The 10,443-nt window shown below is 41.4% G+C and overlaps 1 long non-coding RNA gene across 2 annotated transcripts in view; it reads right to left on the bottom strand.

The window, feature by feature from the left end:
• Positions 1-2,709: 2,709 nt before the first annotated feature.
• Positions 2,710-10,443, bottom strand: part of LOC128656989 (uncharacterized) — a 47,268-nt gene continuing 39,534 nt past the window's right edge. For both annotated transcript variants that reach the window (XR_008402074.1, XR_008402075.1), the window contains one exon: positions 2,710-3,027. This is a non-coding gene — a long non-coding RNA (uncharacterized LOC128656989). The remainder of the gene's footprint in view (positions 3,028-10,443) is intronic.

Below are 10,443 nucleotides of genomic sequence, written 5' to 3'. Positions count from 1 at the left end.
AGTATCCAAGATAATCAGTTGGGCAGAGGCCCACTCTTGTCATCTGTCAGCGATCTACATCCCAGGGGTAGAGAACTGGGAAGCAGATTTTCTAAGTCGATAGACTTTTCATCCGGGGGAGTGGGAACTTCACCCGGAGGTATTTGCCTCATTGATTCTCAGATGGGGCAGACCGGAATTGGATTTGATGACATCTCGTCAGAATGCCAGGCTTCCAAGGTACGGATCCCGGTCAAGGGATCCTCAGGCCGAACTGATAGATGCCTTGGCAGTACCTTGGTTGTTCAGCCTAGCTTATGTGTTTCCGCCGTTTCCTCTCCTCCCACGTGTGATTGCTCGAATCAAACAGGAGAGAGCTTCAGTGATCCTGATAGCGCCTGCATGGCCACGCAGGACTTGGTATGCAGATCTAGTGGACATGTCCTCTCTGCCACCGTGGAAACTTCCGTTGAGACAGGACCTTCTCATTCAAGGTCCTTTCCAACATCCAAATCTAATATCTCTGCAACTGAATGCGTGGAGATTGAACGCTTGATTTTATCGAAGTGAGGATTCTCTGATTCAGTTATCAATACTTTGATACAGGCTAGAAAGCCTGTCACTTGTAAGATCTATCATAAGATATGGCGTAAATATCTTTATTGGTGTTAATGCAAGGGTTACTCATGGAGTAAAGTTAGGATTCCTAGGATTTTTAATTTTCTCCAAGAAGGATTGGAGAAAGGGTTATCAGCAAGTTCCTTAAAGGTACAAATTTCAGCTTTGTCAATTCTGTTTCACAAACGTTTGGCAAATGTATCAGATGTTCAGTCTTTTTGTCAGGCTCTATATAGAATTAAGCCTGTATTTAGACCTATTACTCCTCCCTGGAGTTTGAATTTAGTTCTTTGAGTTCTGCAAGGGGTTCCGTTTGAACATATGCCTTCCATAGATATTAAACTATTATCTTGGAAAGTTCTGTTTTTGGTTGCTATTTCTTCTGCTCAAAGAGTTTCTGAGCTTTCAGCATTACCGTGTGATTCGCCTTATCTCATATTTCATTCTGATAAGGTGGTTTTACATACCAAACCTGGGTTCCTTTCTAAGGTTGTTTCGAATAAGAATATTAATCAGGAAATTGTTGTTTCTCCTTGTGTCCTAATCCTTCTTCTAAGAAGGAGCGTCTGTTACATAACTTGGACGTGGTCCATGCCTTAAAGTTTTACTTACAGGCAACTAAGGATTTCTGTCTATCATCTTCATTATTCATTGTTTATTCTGGAAAGCGTAGGGGTCAGAAAGCTAAAGCTACCTCTCTTTCTTTTTGGCTGAGAAGTATCATCCGCCTGGCATATGAGACTGCTGTACAGCAGCCTCCTGAAAGAATTACGGCTCATTCTACTAGGGCTGTGGCTTCCACATGGGCTTTTAAAAACGATGCATCTGTGGAACAGATTTGTAAGGCTGCGACTTGGTCGTCCCTTCACACTTTTTCCAAATTTTCCAAATTTGATACTTTTGCTTCTTCTGAGGCTATCTTTGGGAGAAAGGTTCTTCAAGCAGTGGTGCCTTCCGTTTAGGTTCCTGTCTTGTCCCTCCCTTTCATCCGTGTCCTGTTGCTTTGGTATTGGTTTCCCACAAGTAAGGATGAAATCTGTGGACGACTCATATCTTTGTAAAAGAAAACTAAATTTATGCTTACCTGATAAATTACTTTCTTTTACAAAGATATGACGAGTCCACGGCCCTCCCTGTTATTTTAAGACTGCTATTTTATTTTTTGAAAACTTCAGTCACCTTTGCACCTTTTTAGCCTTTCCTTTTCTCTTCCTATAACCTTCGGCCGAATGACTGAGGGTGGAGGGGAAGGGCTATATATATACAGCTCTGCTGTGGTGCTCTTTGCCACTTCCTGTTAGCAGGAGGTTAATATCCCACAAGTAAGGATGAAATCCGTGGACTCGTCATATCGTAAAAGAAAGTAATTTATCAGGTAAGCATAAATTTAGTTTTTTGTTTATGAAGCAAACCATTTTTACTAACTGAAACCACAACCCTTTTAATTTGCTTGCATAAAGATCAGGCAGCATTATGTATTTGTATGTATACACAAAGACCTCCTTATCCTATGTTTACTGTACACACAAAAGTCAATACAGCACAAATTGAAAATTAACATTTTAGTACCTTGCTCTGAGATGTTGAGGTCTGATTTTCCACATTAGGAACATTAAAGGGATACTAAACCCAATTTTTTTCTTTCATGATTCAGATAGAGCATGCAATTTTAAGGACAATTTTCTAATTTACTCCTATTATCAAGTTTTATTCTTGATATCTTTATTTGAAAAAGAAGGCATCTAGGCTAAGGAACCAGCCAATTTTTGGTTCAGACCCTGGACAGCACTTGTTTATTAGTGGGTCCATTTAGCCACAATCAGCAAGCACAACCCAGGTTGTGAAACAAAAATGGTCCGGTTTCTAAACTTACATTCTTGCTTTTCAAATAAAGATAGCAAGAGAATGAAGAAACATTGATAATAGGAGTAAATTAGAAAGTTGCTTAAAATTGCATGCTCTGTCTCAATCACGAAAGAAAAACATTTGGGTTCAGTGTCTCTTTGAAAGTTTTCTTTTTAATATGATGTTTCTGATGTCTAATAAGATGTGATTTCAGAGTAAAACATTTCCCACATTCAGAACATGAAAATTAGCTTTCTCCTGCATGAATTTTCTGATGAGTAATAAGATTTGATTTAATTGTAAAACAATTTCCACAATTAGAACATTAGAATTATTTCTCTCTTATATACATTTTAAGATGGTTAATAAGATATGATTTACAGGTAAAACATTTCCCACACTCAGAACATGAAAATGCTTTTTCTCCTGTATGATATTTCTGATGGGTAATGAGATCTTATTTCTGGTTAAAACATTCCCCACATTCAGAACATAAATTTGTAATGTAGCTTCTTGGATTTTGAAGAAGATTGAAAGAATCCACACTGCGATCATGATTAGGACTATTGCGGTTTGTGAATGCACCTGGTGAAAACAAATACAATGGGAGAAATGTTAGTTATTTTTTTTTAATCATTTTTTATTAAGTGCTTTGAAATATTATTACAATACCATACAGACAAGACAAAACATAAAAAGAGACATATTGAATAACAAAACAAAAAAAACATGATTAAATCTTATATAAACAAAGACATCATCCTACATTCAGCTTATTCATCTCTACATTTTAAGCGTACTTCATAAAACAAAAACAAATAGATATGATTCTCCTCTATTAATAAACGTCCATCATGATTTAGAGGTAGATTTAGAACTACAGAATATGATGCGAGAAAAGAAGAAAAAAAAAAGGGGGGGGGAATTTTGCCCCCCCCCCGGCCGACCAGTCCCCGCCCTCAACCTTGGGTTCTCATAGCCAATATGGGGGTAACACTTCCTCCACAGTCAACATCATGAAAAGAAGCGTATTCTTCAGAGGAGCAATAAACTGAATCTGCATTCCAATAGGCCAAGATAAAATTACCTTTTTCCACTTAAAAAAATACATTCTAAATTGCTTTTCTCCAACATTGGTGTGTCTGGTCCACGGCGTCATCCTTACTTGTGGGAATATTCTCTTCCCCAACAGGAAATGGCAAAGAGCACAGCAAAAGCTGCCCATATAGCCCCCCCCTCTGGCTCCGCCCCCCAGTCATTCTCTTTGCCGCTCTGAACAAGTAGCATCTCCACGGAGATGGTGAAGAGTATGTGGTGTTAGTTGTAGTTTTTTATTCTTCTATCAAGAGTTTGTTATTTTAAAATAGTGCCGGTTTGTACTATTTACTCTAAAACAGAAAAGGATGAAGAGTTCTGTTTAAAAGAGGAGTATGATTTTAGCAGCAGTAACTAAAATCAATTGCTGTTCCCACGCAGGACTGTTGAGCCCAGAGAACTTCAGTTGGGGGTAACAGTTTGCAGACTTTTCTGCTCAAGGTATGACTAGTCCATTTTCTAACAAGACTTAGTAATGCTAGAAGACTGTCATTTTCCCTCTTTGGGATCGGTAAGCCATTTTCTTAGACTCATAACAGAATGAAGGCTTATTAATGGGCTATATACTGGTTGACACTATTGTGGGCTAAATCAATTGCTTTATTCGATATTTATATGTGGTTTGAAGTGTTTTAAAACTTGAGAATACTTTGGTAACGTTTTTAAGCGCCAGGCAGTCGTTTAGACACCTTTCCCAGTCAGGAAGGGCCTTTCACTCTAGTAGGCAGAGCCTCATTTTCGCGCCTTAATTGCGCAGTTTCTTTTGGATGCAGTGCATGCAGCTTCATGTGAGAGGGTCTGGTGGCCATTAGAAACGTTCCTGGAAGGCTTATTTCTGTGGCGAATAACCCCCAAGGACAGGTGAAGCCGCAGCAAACGCTGTGGCTGGGACTGTAGTGGGTTTAAAATTGTTAATTTGATAAAACAGCTCTGGTTTCCTCATTTAAGGTGTTACAAACATACTTTTAAAGCATTAAGACACTAGGGTGCAAATTTGGTAAGGATCGGATATTTCCTTCATAGTTTTTCACACATTCAGAAATAAAGTGTGCTCTGTTTAACATTTAAAGAGACAGTAACGGTTTTATTGCATTAATAGCCTGTATAAGCCTGTCTAACATGTCTGTACCTTCAGATAGAACATCTTCTGTATGTATGGAGGCCAAGGTGGTCCCCCCTTTAAATGTATGTGAAAATTGTGCCATGGCGTCCAGACAAAGTAAGGACAGTACTGTCACATTTAATAAGGGTGCCCAAGATGATTCCTCAAATGAAGGTAGTGGGGGTAGTTCACCATCCTCACCTTCTGTGTCAATACCAGTTATGCCCGCGCAGGCGACACCTAGTACATCTAGCTCGCCAATGCTTGTTACTATGCAACAATTAACGGCAGTAATGGATAATTCTATAGCTAATATTTTATCCAAAATGCCAGCATTTCAAAGAAAGCGTGATTGCTCAGTTTTAAATACAGTAGAGCAAGAGTGCGCTGACGATAATTTATCTGTCATACCCTCACACCAGTCAGAATTGGCAGTGAGGGAGGGTTTGTCGGAGGGAGAAATTTCTGATTCAGGAAGAGTTTCTCAACAGGCAGAACCTGATGTTGTGATGTTTAAATTTAAGTTAGAGCATCTCCGAGCCTTACTTAAGGAGGTACTAACTACTCTGGATGATTGTGACTCTTTGGTCATTCCAGAAAAATTGTGCAAAATGGACAAATTCCTAGAGGTCCCTGTGCACCCTGATGCCTTTCCGATACCTAAAAGGGTGGCGGACATAGTGACTAAGGAGTGGGAGAAACCAGGCATACCTTTTGTCCCACCTCCTATATTTAAGAAAATGTTCCCCATGGTCCACCCAAGGAAGGACGCATGGCAAACAGTCCCTAAGGTTGAGGGGGCAGTTTCTACGCTAGCCAAACGCACGACTATTCCCATTGAGGACAATTGTGCTTTCAAAGATCCTATGGATAAAAAATTGGAGGGTTTGCTTAAAAAGATTTTTGTTCAGCAAGGTTTCCTCCTCCAACCAATTTCGTGCATTATTCCTGTCACTACGGCGGCGTGTTTTTGGTTCGATGAACTAGAAAAGTCGCTCAATAAGGAGACTCCATATGAGGAAGTCATGGACAGAATTCACGCACTTAAGTTAGCTAATTCCTTTATTTTAGATGCCGCTTTGCAATTGGCGAGGTTAGCGGCGAAAAATTCAGGGTTTGCAATTGTGGCGCGCAGAGCGCTCTGGCTAAAGTCGTGGTCGGCAGATGTGTCTTCCAAGACAAAATTGCTTAATATTCCTTTCAAAGGTAAGACCCTTTTTGGGCCAGAATTGAAGGAGATTATTTCAGACATCACTGGGGGAAAGGGCCATGCCCTCCCACAGGATAGGCCTTTTAAGGCCAAGAATAAGTCCAATTTTCGTTCCTTTCTTAACTTCAGGAACGGACCGTCTCCTAACTCGGCAGCCTCTAGACAAGAGGGTAACGCCTCCCAGGCTAAGCCAGCTTGGAAACCAATGCAAGGCTGGAACAAGGGTAAACAGGCCAAGAAGTCTGCTGCTGCTACCAAGACAGCATGAAGGGGTAGCCCCCGATCCGGGACCGGATCTAGTAGGGGGCAGACTTTCTCTCTTTGCTCAGGCTTGGGCAAGAGATGTTCCGGATCCCTGGGCACTAGAAATAGTCTCTCAGGGTTATCTTCTAGAATTCAAGGAACTTCCTCCAAGGGGAAGGTTCCACATGTCTCGTTTATCTTCAGACCAGATAAAGAGACAGGCATTCTTACATTGCGTAGGAGACCTATTAAAGATGGGAGTGATACACCCAGTTCCAACAGTGGAACAAGGTCAGGGGTTTTACTCAAACCTGTTTGTAGTTCCCAAAAAAGAGGGAACTTTCAGACCAATTCTGGATTTAAAAATTCTAAACAAATTCCTCAGAGTTTAATCGTTCAAAATGCAAACCATTCGAACAATTTTACCTACAATCCAGGAGGGTCAATATATGACTACCGTGGATTTAAAGGATGCGTACCTACATATTCCTATCCACAAAGATCATCATCAGTTCCTAAGGTTCGCCTTTCTGGACAAACATTACCAGTTCGTGGCTCTTCCGTTCGGTTTAGCCACTGCTCCCAGAATCTTCACAAAGGTGCTAGGGTCCCTTCTAGCGGTTCTAAGACCGAGGGGCATTGCAGTGGCACCTTACCTAGACGACATTCTAATCCAAGCGTCGTCCCTTTCCAGATCAAAGGCTCATACAGACATTGTATTAGCTTTTCTCAGGTCTCACGGGTGGAACGTGAACGTGGAAAAGAGTTCCCTGTCCCCGTCTCCAAGAGTTCCCTTTCTGGGAACAATAATAGATTCTGTAGAAATGAAGATTTTTCTGACAGAGGTCAGAAAATTAAAGCTTCTAAAGGCTTGTCAAGTTCTTCATTCTATTCCTCAGCCTTCCATAGCTCAGTGCATGGAAGTAATAGGTCTAATGGTGGCAGCAATGGACGTGGTTCCTTTTGCTCAAATTCATCTAAGACCATTGCAACTGTGCATGCTCAGACAGTGGAATGGGGATTATGCAGACTTGTCTCCCCAGATTCAAGTAGACCAGTTAACCAGAGACTAACTCCGTTGGTGGTTGACTCAGGATCACCTGTCTCAGGGAATGAGTTTCCGCAGACCAGAGTGGGTCATTGTCACGACCGACGCCAGTCTATTAGGCTGGGGCGCGGTCTGGGACTCCCTGAAAGCTCAGGGTCTATGGTCTCGGGAAGAGTCTCTTCTCCCGATAAACATTCTGGAACTGAGAGCGATATTCAATGCGCTCCGGGCTTGGCCTCAACTAGCGAAGGCCGGATTCATAAGATTCCAGTCGGACAACATGACGACTGTAGCTTACATCAACCATCAGGGAGGAACAAAGAGTTCCTTGGCGATGAGAGAGGTATCCAAGATCATCAAATGAGCGGAGGATCACTCCTGCCATCTATCTGCAATTCACATCCCAGGAGTAGACAACTGGGAGGCGGATTATTTGAGTCGTCAGACTTTCCATCCGGGGGAGTGGGAACTCCACCCGGAGGTCTTTGCCCAGTTAACTCAATTATGGGGCATTCCAGACATGGATCTGATGGCGTCTCGTCAGAACTTCAAGGTTCCTTGCTACGGGTCCAGATCCAGGGATCCCAAGGCGACTCTAGTGGATGCATTAGTGGCGCCTTGGTCGTTCAACCTAGCTTATGTGTTTCCACCGTTTCCTCTCCTTCCCAGGCTCGTAGCCAGGATCAAACAGGAGAAGGCCTCTGTGATTCTGATAGCTCCTGCGTGGCCACGCAGGACTTGGTATGCAGACCTGGTGAATATGTCATCGGCTCCACCATGGAAGCTACCTTTGAGACAGGATCTTCTAGTACAAGGTCCATTCGAACATCCAAACCTAGTTTCTCTGCAGCTGACTGCTTGGAAATTGAACGCTTGATTTTATCCAAGCGTGGGTTTTCAAATTCAGTGATAGATACTCTGGTCCAAGCCAGAAAACCTGTGACTAGGAAGATTTACCATAAAATATGGAAAAAATATATCTGTTGGTGTGAATCCAAGGGATTCTCCTGGAGTAAAATTAAAATTCCTAAGATTCTTTCCTTTCTCCAAGAGGGTTTGGATAAAGGGTTGTCAGCGAGTTCTCTAAAAGGACAGATTTCTGCTTTATCTGTTTTGTTACACAAACGCCTGGCAGCTGTGCCAGATGTTCAAGCTTTTGTACAGGCTTTGGTCAGAATCAAGCCTGTTTACAGACCCATGACTCCTCCTTGGAGTCTAAATTTAGTTCTTTCAGTTCTTCAAGGGGTTCCGTTTGAACCTTTACATTCCATAGATAGCAAGTTACTATCTTGGAAAGTTCTGTTTTTGGTTGCTATTTCTTCTGCTAGAAGAGTTTCTGAATTATCTGCTTTGCAGTGTGATCCATCCTATCTGGTGTTCCATTCAGATAAGGTCGTTTTGCGTACCAAGCCTGGTTTTCTTCCAAAAGTAGTTTCCAACAAGAATATTAACCAGGAAATAGTTGTTCCTTCTCTGTGTCCGAATCCAGTTTCAAAGAAGGAACGTTTGTTACACAATTTAGATGTGGTCCGTGCTTTAAAGTTCTATTTAGATGCAACAAAGGATTTCAGACAAACTTCATCTTTGTTTGTCGTTTACTCTGGTAAGAGGAGAGGACAAAAAGCTACTGCTACCTCTCTTTCTTTCTGGCTGAAAAGCTTCATCCGATTGGCTTATGAGACTGCCGGACGGCAGCCTCCTGAACGAATCACAGCTCACTCTACTAGGGCTGTGGCTTCCACATGGGCCTTCAAGAACGAGGCTTCTGTTGATCAGATATGTAAGGCAGCGACTTGGTCTTCTCTGCACACTTTTGCCAAATTTTACAAATTCGATACTTATGCTTCTTCGGAGGCTATTTTTGGGAGAAAGGTTTTGCAAGCCGTGGTGCCTTCCGTTTAGGTAACCTGATTTGCTCCCTCCCTTCATCCGTGTCCTAAAGCTTTGGTATTGGTTCCCACAAGTAAGGATGACGCCGTGGACCGGACACACCAATGTTGGAGAAAAGCAATTTAAACAGAATTTATGCTTACCTGATAAATTTCTTTCTCCAACGGTGTGTCCGGTCCACGGCCCGCCCTGGTTCTTTAATCAGGTTTGAAAAATTTCTTTCTCTATACACTACAGTCACCACGGCACCCTATAGTTTCTCCTTTTTTTCTCCTAACCGTCGGTCGAATGACTGGGGGGCGGAGCCAGAGGGGGGGCTATATGGACCGGACACACCGTTGGAGAAAGAAATGTATCAGGTAAGCATAAATTCTGTTTTTTCCGTCGCTCTTATTAGGCCTAGTCTTTCTATCGTCATTTGTAACTTCATATTATTTGAAATAAATGTGATAGATGTGATGAAAGCAAGATAAATAGTGACACAAATATATATTAAACCATAAACGAATGTGTAAAGTTCGTATAAGGATATATGGATTCTTCCTGAAAACTCTTCAATCTTCTGATTGTTCTTGATAAAGCTTCTTAGCAAAACGTACGTCGGATTTACTGTTCCCTGGCGTCCTTCGAAGTATCTGCACACCAATAAGGAGAGCAACATTTACTGGACTTTCTGGGGGAGGTTGTGTGGTTCAGTTTCTACACTCCTTACCACGGTCTCTGGTATTTTGTATAGCTCGCTTTGAGCAATTACTACACTGTATTGCCAAAAACCTATTATATGGTGTTTTCAGCAGCTCTTGTGACGCTTTTTATAATTGTATTTTAATAAATTCTTTTATCTGATTATCCTGTACAAGAAACTGCTTACCTACCCAACAGTATAAAAGTGGGTGTGCGCATTCACCTGAGCTTGGTTATAGCTCCATCCCATGTGAGTAATCATTTGCATATATACATCTTGCACTGCAACAAGGTTACAGAGTTACGCTATGTGGCATATCTTTTCTTTTTTATGAGGATCAAACAAGAACAATCAAAAGATTGAAGAGTTTTCAGGAAGAATCCATATATCCTTATACGAACTTTACACATTCGTTTATGGTTTAATATATATTTGTGTCACTATTTATCTTGCTTTCATCACATCTATCACATTTATTTCACATGTTTTTCTTCTGTGATACTATGGTATTTGTTATCAACTTCATATTATTTACAAACTCGCCTAGACTTGGAGGATCAGGAGATCTCCACTTCCGGAATATTAAATTTCATGCGGCCAGAATCGCCATATTTATAAGGAGTCTGTCCCCTAATTTTCTAAGGTCCTCTTTCAGAAAAAATACGTTAACTGACCGCATCACAAATTCCTCCTGTAGAAATCTATTAAGCCAATATTGGATTTTGAGC

The sequence above is a fragment of the Bombina bombina genome, chromosome 4 (assembly GCF_027579735.1).
Source record: "Bombina bombina isolate aBomBom1 chromosome 4, aBomBom1.pri, whole genome shotgun sequence".
NCBI classification, from domain to species: Eukaryota; Metazoa; Chordata; class Amphibia; order Anura; family Bombinatoridae; genus Bombina; species Bombina bombina.
Note: the sequence above shows the minus strand (reverse complement) of the source record. Positions and strands in the feature narration are given on the sequence as shown.